The sequence below is a fragment of the Anopheles funestus genome, chromosome X (genome assembly GCF_943734845.2).
Source record: "Anopheles funestus chromosome X, idAnoFuneDA-416_04, whole genome shotgun sequence".
NCBI lineage: Eukaryota > Metazoa > Arthropoda > Insecta > Diptera > Culicidae > Anopheles > Anopheles funestus.
This window is the reverse complement of record NC_064597.1, coordinates 2715060-2726158: the sequence shown is the minus strand read 5'-3', so window position 1 is coordinate 2726158 and position 11099 is coordinate 2715060. Positions and strand designations below refer to the sequence as shown.

Here is an 11099-nt window from a genome sequence, read left to right as displayed (position 1 = left end):
GTGGGAGCAACCGAACCGTTTTGTGCGGACCAAGCGAACTGAGAGCGCGTTCGCAGTCCACGAAGCACAGTGCACAAGCGGCGAGCAAATTTCTCTTCCAAACGCATCTTGCAAACATCCTGTGCGGATCAGGGTGTTGCTTGCGAGCTAAAAATGCAAAAAACTTTTCGCAAAAAAAAACTGAAACTTTTCCGAAGAAGATTAATAAAGCTTCATAAACTCGTATGCAGTTTAAATTCTAATTTTTAATATTAAAAAATAAACTTTTAACTCTGGGATGTTGCTAGCTGATGTTCATCATCTCGCTGGAACTAGTTTAAGCGATTCTGTTACTGTTTTATCTATAAAATTTCAATAAAAGTTCAAGATCAAATTTCTTCACATCTTCCCAGTTTTAATCCCCAGGTTACACACCAGCCACGATTCTTTCGTTTGTAATCTTTCTCCAAGAAGATTTCTATGATCAGCGGATAAGAAAAACATTCCTTCCTTAAACTATTCTTGAACTATTACGATCGGATCCTTAAACTATTGCGTAACGCTTATAGGAAGAAGGGGGTTAGTGTTAGCGTTACGATTTGTTACAAAGGGGTAAGAAATGGTGCAGGCTTTGTGTTACGTTCCTTCTAGGGATTATCTAGCATTTAAAAGATTTTCGTTTCGTTTAGAGAATGCTTAGGACGTCAAACGTAAACCTAATTCTAGTCGCTCCACAATGAGTGCAGCAGAAGGTAGATATGAAGACCTTTTTACCAAGCGGTAAAAGTCTTATTGAAGATCTGTCATCAAGAGGAACATTACTGTAAAATCTGTAAAAAGGTGTAAATTTAATTCAAAAGATTTTTTTAAATATTTTTTTTGTGATAAGAGAGGTTTTTGTGATCGATCCATCACCTGTTCACATAATAAATAGAGGGGGATGCTCCAAGCGTTACTTTTTGTTACGCTAGGAGTAGAAAAGCGTTACGTAATACTTAAACCATCCTTAAGAATACTAAACTGATCTCAAGCTTATTGAGATAATCTCTTTTGTAATATTAGTTGAAGATTTCAATAATATTTTATATTAAAAATTTGTTAGTTAATAATTAAAGACAAATTTGAATAAAAAAATAAATTAAAAAAAAAAACTAAAAAAAAATACTTCGATTTACATAAGAATTAATCTTGTGATATTAAACATTTCTGTTCGAGGATGCTTATATTGAAGAATAAATTAAATACTCTTCTAAATACTCTATTTCTACATGACTCGTAGATTTTCCGCAAATCAAATTTCCGGCATTACATTTCATCAAGGCTTTCTTCGCGTACAAAAACAATGTCCCATCGTGAAGAATTGCAATCCATAGTCCGTGCGTGTAACGCGTGCACGGTTGGGATGCAGTTGATGTTTCGCTCGTTGCACTTTCTTTACGTACGTGAAAAACGACACATTCCGTCACCGATGTTTCGTTGCCTTTTTTGTTTTTGCTTCTTCGTTGCTCTAGCGAATCGGTTCTATAATGTGGGAAAAAAGCCGATAGTGAGAACGGTGCGTGAGACGTGAGAAGACAGCATAAATATCACCTCACACGACATAACAGTTCGGGTGAGTAAAATGAGCAAATGTTGATCTCATTTTCGGTACACGATCCGTTACCGAGCGTAACGCGAACGTTCAAACGAGCGGGACGTTACTAAAACGTCGGTTCCCCGTTCGGGTTTCCCCGTTCATTTCGGTTTTGGGTTCGGTTAGCGAGACAGGCCAGAACAGATTTGGCCGGATGCAGCAGAACAGCCGGAGGGACGAGGTCGGAAAAATGGGGCAAATCGTGTGGCATGTTTTGATTTTACTCCCCGCTGTTTTGTATCGGACCGTGTCGGCGGAAAGTTGTACTGTTGCTGCCGTTGAGAGCACTTCGCTCTCACTGCTGCTCACATCGGTTCTGCTCACACTCACGCCCTTTTCTTTTTGTTCTTTTTTTTGCTTAAATGATCGTACCGTGAAGTGTTTCCCTTTCGGTGGAAAATGGGGAAAAAAACGACAAAGCAGGAAGGAATAAACAGATCACCTTATCTGTTCAATGTGTGTAGCGTTAGAAAATTATGCTTCACACTACAGAACGCATGCTTAATTGCACCTTCCCAGCATGCCGAATCCGGCCGTTGAGTGATTGGTAACCGTTAAGATGCATCTTCAAACCGAATCGGTACTCCATGATAGGCAAATAATGGCTTTTGAGATATTTTTTTATTATAAAAAATCCTTACATGCATGCAAACAGTTTCGGTGCTGCTTTGCATCCATTCTCACCCTACGGTGGGCAACAACTACACCAATCACACCCAGGATTCCGGAAGTACGTAAGTGAAATATACAAATTCCCCAGACCAGAAATCGAACAAACACACATACACAGTAAAGCAACTAAACCAAACATTCCAGAATGCTCGTAGCATGTAGGAAAGAGCTGTGAAAATAGAGGGAAAACACTGGAAAAAGAAACTTCATAGCAAAAGCAGGAACAAAAGCAGAAATGAAAACATCGGGAAACACGTGTTCTGGTGCTTTTCATTTTTTTCGTTTTTTTTGCTTGTTTTTCACCCTCTTGCAAGATATTTCGTTGGTTTTTTTTTCCTTCCCTCGTTCTCTCTCTCATTCACTCTTGTCACTTCAAACACTTTTCCTGTCATCGAAGTCGTTAGGCAAGCGGCAAGCGAAAACGAAAAAAAAAACGCATAATGCATTATCGCATTAAACGCACATCCACATCATGCTGCTGCTCGAATACGATTTTTCCTTTTTTCTTTACTTTTTTTACTCTTTTCTTTTTTTCCTTTTTTTCTCTCTCCCTCTCTCTCTCTCAGGAAAATTTGGCTACCAGCGCGACAGCATCGTCGTTATATGCTCTTTGTGTTTTGTATATGCCCGCATGTAATAGCGCCCAAAGGTATGCAGCGCGCACAGCACCAGGCAGGGCGACCGTAACGTATCGTTGCGTTATGCATCGCGCAGTGTGTTACGCGGATCGTGTTGCGATTAAGGTACTTCACGGGCAGCTTTTCTACACCCAGCACCGCGAAAAGGGCCCGATTGCCTTCGTAGGGGACCAAAATGAGGAGGGAAAATTCGATATCAAAAATAAAACAAAGACCCGGTGATAGACACAACATGTCCGCAACTCCGTAACGCAGCTGTAACGCTGGCTAAATCTATCACTTTATCCCTGGTTTTATCAGCCGCGCTCGAGAGATTGAGATCGATTGCGCACGGAAAACATACGAGTTTGTGCATCAGCTGCTCTGTTGTACAGATAGCTAATCTTGTTTGCTTTAACGGTATGGTAAAGTTCAATCAAACGCACCACGCCTCGGTGAAAAAGCGATTGCATATTAACACATGCTTTACCTTTGCATCATCTGCACCTCATTTCACCTTTTCTACCTAACCGGGGTGGGAAGGCGTTTTACGAAAAGGAAGAAAACGGAAAAGCAGAGGAAGGAAATGGAAGGAAAACCCGGCCCGAAGTTTAGCATCCGGCAAGTGTCTCTTTAATTAATTACACCCGATTACCGAGGATTATCGGACTCATTTGCCACGATGACTTCGGGACGGAACTGTGTGCGGAGGATGGCGGAAAAAGGGATGAGAATATTATCGCACGATGCACACAGGAACCGTATGGTCTAGGCTCGAAGGCATTTATTTATCCCCGATCCCCAAACCTCCCTTTTATCCCCGCGGTGTCGCCCTATATAAATCGCCCTATCCAATCCAAGTTGTGGGCCTCTACATGACATTTCGTTTCTTCCATTTCATTCCGCACGTCCCGGGCCCCTGTGTACTCTAATCAATTTACAGCCATCGATATTTATCCTTCCTTCCGGCTGTTCCCTTCCCCTTGCCAAGGGGATGACTTTCTTCAAGAAGCGTGACACTGACGCGTTGTGTTAGTACATTATTGGAGTTGAGTGGCATGCAGCACAATTTGCAGTACCTTCAAGACCACGGGACCGGGCCATGTCATTTACGCCACCGCCGTTCGCCGGGCCGAGCAAAAGCGACACATTAAAAAATTCATCCACAATTGACGATAATAAACCAATTAATTATATCATTTATCATTCACCTGCGCGTTCACGGGATACTGTCACCGGGATCGTCGCCCAGGTGCGTATAAAGAGAGTGGGCCACGAAACAATCATCATCCTCATCGCCGTCTGCCGTCCAAGGAACTTCGTAAATGGGGAGAATATTGGGGAGGATAAAGAGGGGGGGGAGGGGGGATAGGTACCACTTTGATGGAGCTTATCGATCAGGATAACATGCCCGGACAGGTACCACAGTTGCGAAAGGGAACATGACGGAAATTGTATTATCACTGTCTCACGACCTCACGATCTGGTGTGAGGGTTTTTGAAGTAGCGGGATCAGGCGCTCGCACACCACCAGGAATTCCTGGTCCTGGTTGAGCCGGACACTGTGTGCGTGAGTGTGCATTTTGTCCTGCCTGACCTGCCGTACGCATTATTGCCCCGCAAATGGACGCGTATGAATGTCCATTAAGGGGGATTATTTATCACTCGATTCGTCGTCCAGTCGGTTGTCAATGTTGGGAAGCGTGGTAGGCTATTGGGCAGAAACGGCCGACCGACAGACAAACCCCTGCCGGAAGGTTGCAGCCGAATGTCACGCGCGGTTCGGACGATTAAACTTCAAACCCGATGGCCGCTGTGTCGCTGGTAAATGTGGTATAACATTCCTTCTGATAGTTTCCCGATGCATTCGCCCAACACCACATTTAACGCCCCCTGGCGGGGAAGTGTAGAAGCGGTGAGTATGAAAGACGGAGAAACTCTTTCTCGCTATCGCTCCCTTCCCTTTCACGGGATATATTCGCCCGGAATGTGCTAATGGACTCGCCTACCAACCATCCCTGGCGGTGGGTCAATACACGGTGCCTACATCGTTTAGTTGTGCTTTGTTTGTGCCACCCATCTTAAGGTTTAATGTTCTTGCCGATCCAAAGGACATTTGGTTGGGGTTTTCAGCCGTGCCGAACCGAAACGGCTATGATCTGCAAACAACCAACAAACAATTGATCCGTTAATCTTAGCACCGGGCAGCTCGTCATCGGTCGAACGGCTAGCACTACACGTTCGTCTTCTTTCCCTTTTTTTAACGAGCAGAACGAATTCGGAATTAATTGGCGCTACCGTACATAATGCTTGCTCCAAAGCGCTAAGTGTCATTGTACAACTTCTCTCGTTCTTTTTTTCTTTTCTTGATCCCACTTACTAATACGGGCACGTTTTTGTCAAGCTTGTAGTGGATTATTACACCCACCTTAGCGCGTTCTGCTGTTCGAGTGGTTTAATTATACCACGCGGTTTCGACAAACCATTTAGCCGGTTGCACTTGTAATACCTAATGTACCACCCACGGCAGGTTCGCATCGTTAAGCAGTAAACGGGCCCTGTCAAGGTGTTGACTCATTTGCCTCTCTTTTAACCGTTTATCTACCGCCGCTTCTTACGGTTACTGCTCATTGAAGCATGGCAAGCCCTTCGCTCGCACACACACACACACCTAACATCTCCCTTCACACTATTTGCACACACAAAAAAAACATCAAACACACGTAAAGCTTCCCTTTTTTTTTGAATCAAATGTACTAGCAAAAGCAAAGCGAAGAAAACAGTGTTAAAGAGAGTGAAAAATTAAAAAAACAAAAGCGGTAAACAGTACATACAAAAAAAACCACAAAACCACACTAAACAAACCAAAGTACCGAGTACCGAAAATGGAAGATGCGAAAACTGCACTGGAGAAGAAATGGTGCAGAACAAGATAAGTTTAAAAGAAAACCAGTAACATGGCACAGTGGGACAAACGGAGGACAAAAATTAAGGAATTTAATTTAATAAAAAAAAAGTCATTCTTTTATGTCATTTACGAAACAAAACTATATTTAACCATGTCGCTAAATAATCAATCAAATAGATAAGTGTTGTGAGCCTGTGTCTACTTCGCTTAATGTGTCACTCATAATTGACATTCGATAATCAGTTGATGACGGCACGGTGGTGTATGTGATGAACGGCGACGGTCCACATGGCAGGGCCGGGGATCTAATCTCATCTGGACCGTCCTCCATTAGCAAGGACTGAATATCCAGTTAGGCGGTAAAAATAAGTCTAGTAAGCCAGAAATGGCCGACGTGACCTTAGAGGTCGTTTAAAGCCAACAAGAGAGAATCAGTTGATGGCGTAAGCGATGAGGCACAGAAAGGTTCGCCATGTTCGCTCTTCTTTTTCTTCGTTGATGAGGAATGTATTCTTTTATCGTTGTATTGGAATACAACGTTTGTTATTTCTGTTATATGTTTGTTTATTCCAATCAAAATTTTTGAAAAATATTTTACGGACAAAAAGGCTAATCTAGAGAGAAAATAGTTAGTAATTGTAAACCTTATTATACTGTTTTTTTATTATTATTATTTTTAATTTTTTTTAATTAATTATTATTTTTAATTATATTCTTAAACTTTGCTTAACAATAGTGTATGCTCCACAACAGTAAAATTGTAATGTTTTAAAAAAATTAAAATGTCCCCCTTTTTTACTACGAAATCCCACAGTGCATTGTTGCGACTTGTTTTAAACTGGCCACGATTTGGTATTCCGCTCATATGCTACGCCTTTACGCTACGCACATTATGCTGCTCCGTGTCCAATAGTTGTCGATCGAAACGGTGCAAAACAAGGGGGAAAGGAAGCCCTCCTACATAAACCTCATTCCCCATCTCCCTCCCCACCTCCCTCTTCTCCTCTTCACGGCACCAACGAACACGATATCATATCGGTATGTTTGGTGATTTTCCACCCTTAGCCAAATGACCTGATCGTAGCTTTCCACCGTGTTGTTAACATGCCTCCCATCGCCGTTAGTCGAAGAATTCTTCGGTGGAATCTTCTCAAGGTGGGGAGAGAAGAAGAAAAAAGTGTCCCTTTTTTATTGTGTACCTTCAAGCGGAGATTGGAATCGAGATACTACACTTTGCGAATTTTCAAACAAAACGAATCCGCTCACGTTTCGTTTCATGGAGTGTGTTGTTGGCAGTGTTCGAATCAAAGCAAATTAACCTCAATTCAAACGTAATTCTTTCACGACGAAAGCGACGAACTGTTACCAAAAACAACTTGAAGTCTGCTTCAGAACTTACACTTTGGTAACCTTAACCTCACCTCTAGCAATCTTATGAAGGTTAGGCCGCCTGGTAGTTGCCGGCTAGAAGTGGTTTCTTGCCTTAACTAACTCTTTGCCCGATCGGCACTTTCTGCTTTCCAAGTTTATCATCACCACCAGCTTCGACAAGTCACCAAATAGCCCATTTTTAATACCCTGCCCAAAAAAATGTATGGCAGATTCAATGCCGTTCAAGATGGTCACCAGTGTGATATAGCTCCAAAGCATCCAACGCGCCTACAACTTCCTTCCAGCAGCCAGGGCCGGTGTGCATCGTCATAATTTTGCGGAGTGCCTGCCCAAAACCTCAACATTCTCAAGGATTTTGCACAACGTTTGATGCTTTCACGAAAAAATAGAAAACCAAAGGCCCGCTCGTACGTCCAGATAAAGATCTTCGTTCTTCAGCGAGCTAATAGCTTTATAGACGGGATAAGGGGAACACACGGGACTAGCTTTTTTTGCCAAGTGACAGGAGATTCGCAGAGCCTCGTAGTGCTATTCGACCGACGAAAAATAGTCACTTCAGGGACGCAAGCGGACTCCAATTTCGTTGCTTTTTTTCCTCTCTTGTGCGCTTCAGATCACTGAAGGACTTCTTGCGTTTAACAGATTCTGTGTTTTGGTTTTCTTTTCCCAAAAAACCCACGGCACAGGGAAAATCTTCTAATCTACCGCTCTTTCCCGCCCTTTAACCTGAGCGTTCGGGCATCAAGTGACCCTAAGCGTTTGGTCTTTTGTTGGGAAGTGGAGGAAATGAAAAAAAAGAAACAGAAAACTCGTTTTACTTCCTCGCACACTCTAGGATATTTCACGTACACGAAGTGTAAAGCAGTTCAGCTTAGTGTAGCTGGAAAAAACTTTCCAAGACCTATGTTTATACACAGTTTTTTCTACTCGTCTATTCCGCTCACGATTGTGTCCTTTCTTTTACAAGTAGGTAATTTCTTTCCTTCATTTTGTTTTTTTTTATATATAACTACCCACCTACCCGGTAGCTAGATTATGGAGCAGACTTAGCAAAAGCTAATTTCCTTAGGTGCAACACAAAACGGCAGCGAAGTGTAAAGAACAACGTATGAGGTTTTTAAAAACGAATTTTTAAAGGAAAGTTTGTTTTTCCTATTCTTTCGGTTTCTTTCGGTCTCATCGAATCGCAAAAGCAACAACGTGCCGGGCAACAGGGTACACGCGTTAATCCGTAGGCAGCTTAATGTATTCGAACCGGCGACTCATCTAGGCGTAACGCTTTGTACCGTGGTAGTATCCAGCAAAGAAACATGCTGCGTTCGATTGCATACATCCAGGCGCTTGGAGGTGGAGCTTTTTGCGTTTGATTGCAGGCGCTGTCGGAGTGTGTGAATACTGCCTTGACTACTAGTAGTAGTAGCATTGCTTTAGTGCACCGAAAGGGAAGCTTTGGCTAAATCTTCCAACACCGGATGATACAGTACAGCTATTGAGGGCCCCCAAATACCTTGGGCCTAATATTCCTAATGTCGGTTGGTACGTACTGTTCCGCCTTGTCACGTTCACGAGTTTTCTGCTGACAGATCGAACGGTGGCTAAGTAGAAAGCGAACTAACAGAACACACTGTTGAATCGCCACCCTACCCTGCAACCTCGAAAACCAGCGAACTTGAAGCTGGTACGAAGCTGTGCAGATATGCTCCTGGCGTTAGTTCTTTAAGGGAGTTAAAATAATAATGAAAATAAAAGAAAACCCCCCCTAAAGACACCGGGCAAAGAAACGCTACCAGGCGGTATAACACAGGGAGAAGAGGGATGGCAATTATGAGCCATAAGTTGCTGGAAGCATTTTCGGAAGCCCTAAATCCTGCAATTTCTTCCTCGTGCTGGTCGTTCGAGCTGCTGCTATTCTACAATATTTGCCATTGCACCCATATCACGTCACCCATTTCACGTCCCGCCGCATCTTGGGAGGGGAAAACTAGTGCGTTGAAGTTAGATCCGTTTTTATTCCATTCCCCTTTTGCACGTTGCACCCCCCAAAAACCCCGACGGGGTACACCGAATTTCGGTCTGCAGTGCGCTTTTGCACCTTGGCCGACTATAGCACAGCCTGCTGCTTCATTCGATACGGTGAACCAAAAATTTCGCCCCGTCGACCTCGCACACTATACACCGCGGCAAACCACCATTGCGAGCATTCAGCTTCCGCCATCTTCAAAACCAGAAGCACTCGAATGTGAGGACATACCCCGATTGCTGAGTTTCGCCCATCAGGCTGACAAAGACGATCTTCGAGACGGTCAGCACACTGATATGGTGCTGCCGTACACCACACACTATCGCAAAATCTGGTACAGTGGTACAACACAGGGCGAGAAGCCTCATCTTCATCGGGCGCAATTAGACGCCCGCAATTGGTCGCCACACACAGTGGGCGAGGACATGCGGGAATGCAACATTGGAGCGGTGCAGGAAAGTTCGTTCTGAACCAGTACGTTCGGAAAGGTGGATGGGAGACGTTTTCGTAAAATTCGTCAATTGCCATGCATGTGACGGGGGGAGTCTCTCCAGCGTTGGGCGACAACTCCACAGATTGTTGGGTGGCAACGGCTCACCAATACCGTCATCACGATTCCAACGTTTCCGGTGGAATCTAGACAAAAGGTGGACAGTGTGGATGTCCTGCGATGGAAGGTCAACTGCGAAAGTCAACTGGTCAAAAGCAAAAGCCGACCACCAACGTGTGACACACATGTATATCTGTCCGTGTGTGTGTGTATTCTTTTCCACAAGCAGAAAACGAGCTACCTGCTATCTGTCTCTAAGCGGAGCAACGCACCAGTCCGGTAATACCTTCGCTTTTCGCCGATTGCTGTCGAACTTTTGAGCCGGGCCGGTTTTGAAAACTACGGCTGAAACATTTTGCGCCGAAGTTTGCTGAGTAAATGTCGGATTTTGGGGCTGGCAAGCTCTCTTGCCTATTGCTCTTGAACCGCCTGCAACGTTTCCAACATCCCCAATGCACCTTACAAACGCTGGTGAATAACAACTTTTACTGAGCGTACGGTATCCGTACACCGGTGTGCGCAATAACAAGAAGAAAAAAATGAATCAAGCCGAATTTCTCCTGTATCCTCAAAACCACGATGTATTTTTGTTATACTTTACTGTAACCCTTCACCCTCATCCGGCTTCATGCTGCCTCAGCTGCCCACCTGACGTACACGTATCCTGACCTATCCAATGACGCTATGATGTACTGCTGCACGGCACGGCATTTCAGCACGGCCGAGACTACCGGATCACCAAACCCAACAGCGAGACAACAGTGAAAGCGCGGGGGCCCAAAGTATGGGACACCTGCTACGTATATATGAGGTTATGGGTGTACTAAACAAATACTGCGCATTTCATATCGAAACGATTGCGAGAACACTAGATGGTTGGTGATGGATCCATCTCGAATTGGACGTACAGACTCTTTTTTGGGGGGGGGGTATGGTACCTCCTCCCGCCCATAAAACCTTCGTTACAGTTTCTCTCATCTTTTTTTTGTTGTTGTATTTATGTCCTTTAAGCCAAAGCGTCACGTATCCACCGCAGCGATTGTACATTCAATAAATGGAAATGGAACAAAACCGGCGAGATGGAAACGGAAACGGTCCTTCTACACACCGATGGATTGTTGATACCCGAGGAATCGGAATCAGAACGACATGGCAACATGGCACATGTGTTCTCCCTTGTGGATCCCTACCTACCACACACACACACAAGTACACGTTCTGGTCACATTTTGGAAGCAAAATGGCGTGTGGTGCACGGGCAGGTCGTAATCGCGATTTTGAAACGGGTTTTTGAAACATTGGGAGACGTGCGGCGTGCGGTTGCCCCG

At 44.2% G+C, this 11099-nt stretch overlaps 1 protein-coding gene across 1 annotated transcript in view; it reads right to left on the bottom strand.

Annotated features, from left to right (window-relative positions):
• LOC125763160 (uncharacterized) overlaps nucleotides 1-11099 on the bottom strand; it is a 109570-nt gene that overhangs the window by 73128 nt on the left and 25343 nt on the right. The window lies entirely within an intron of this gene.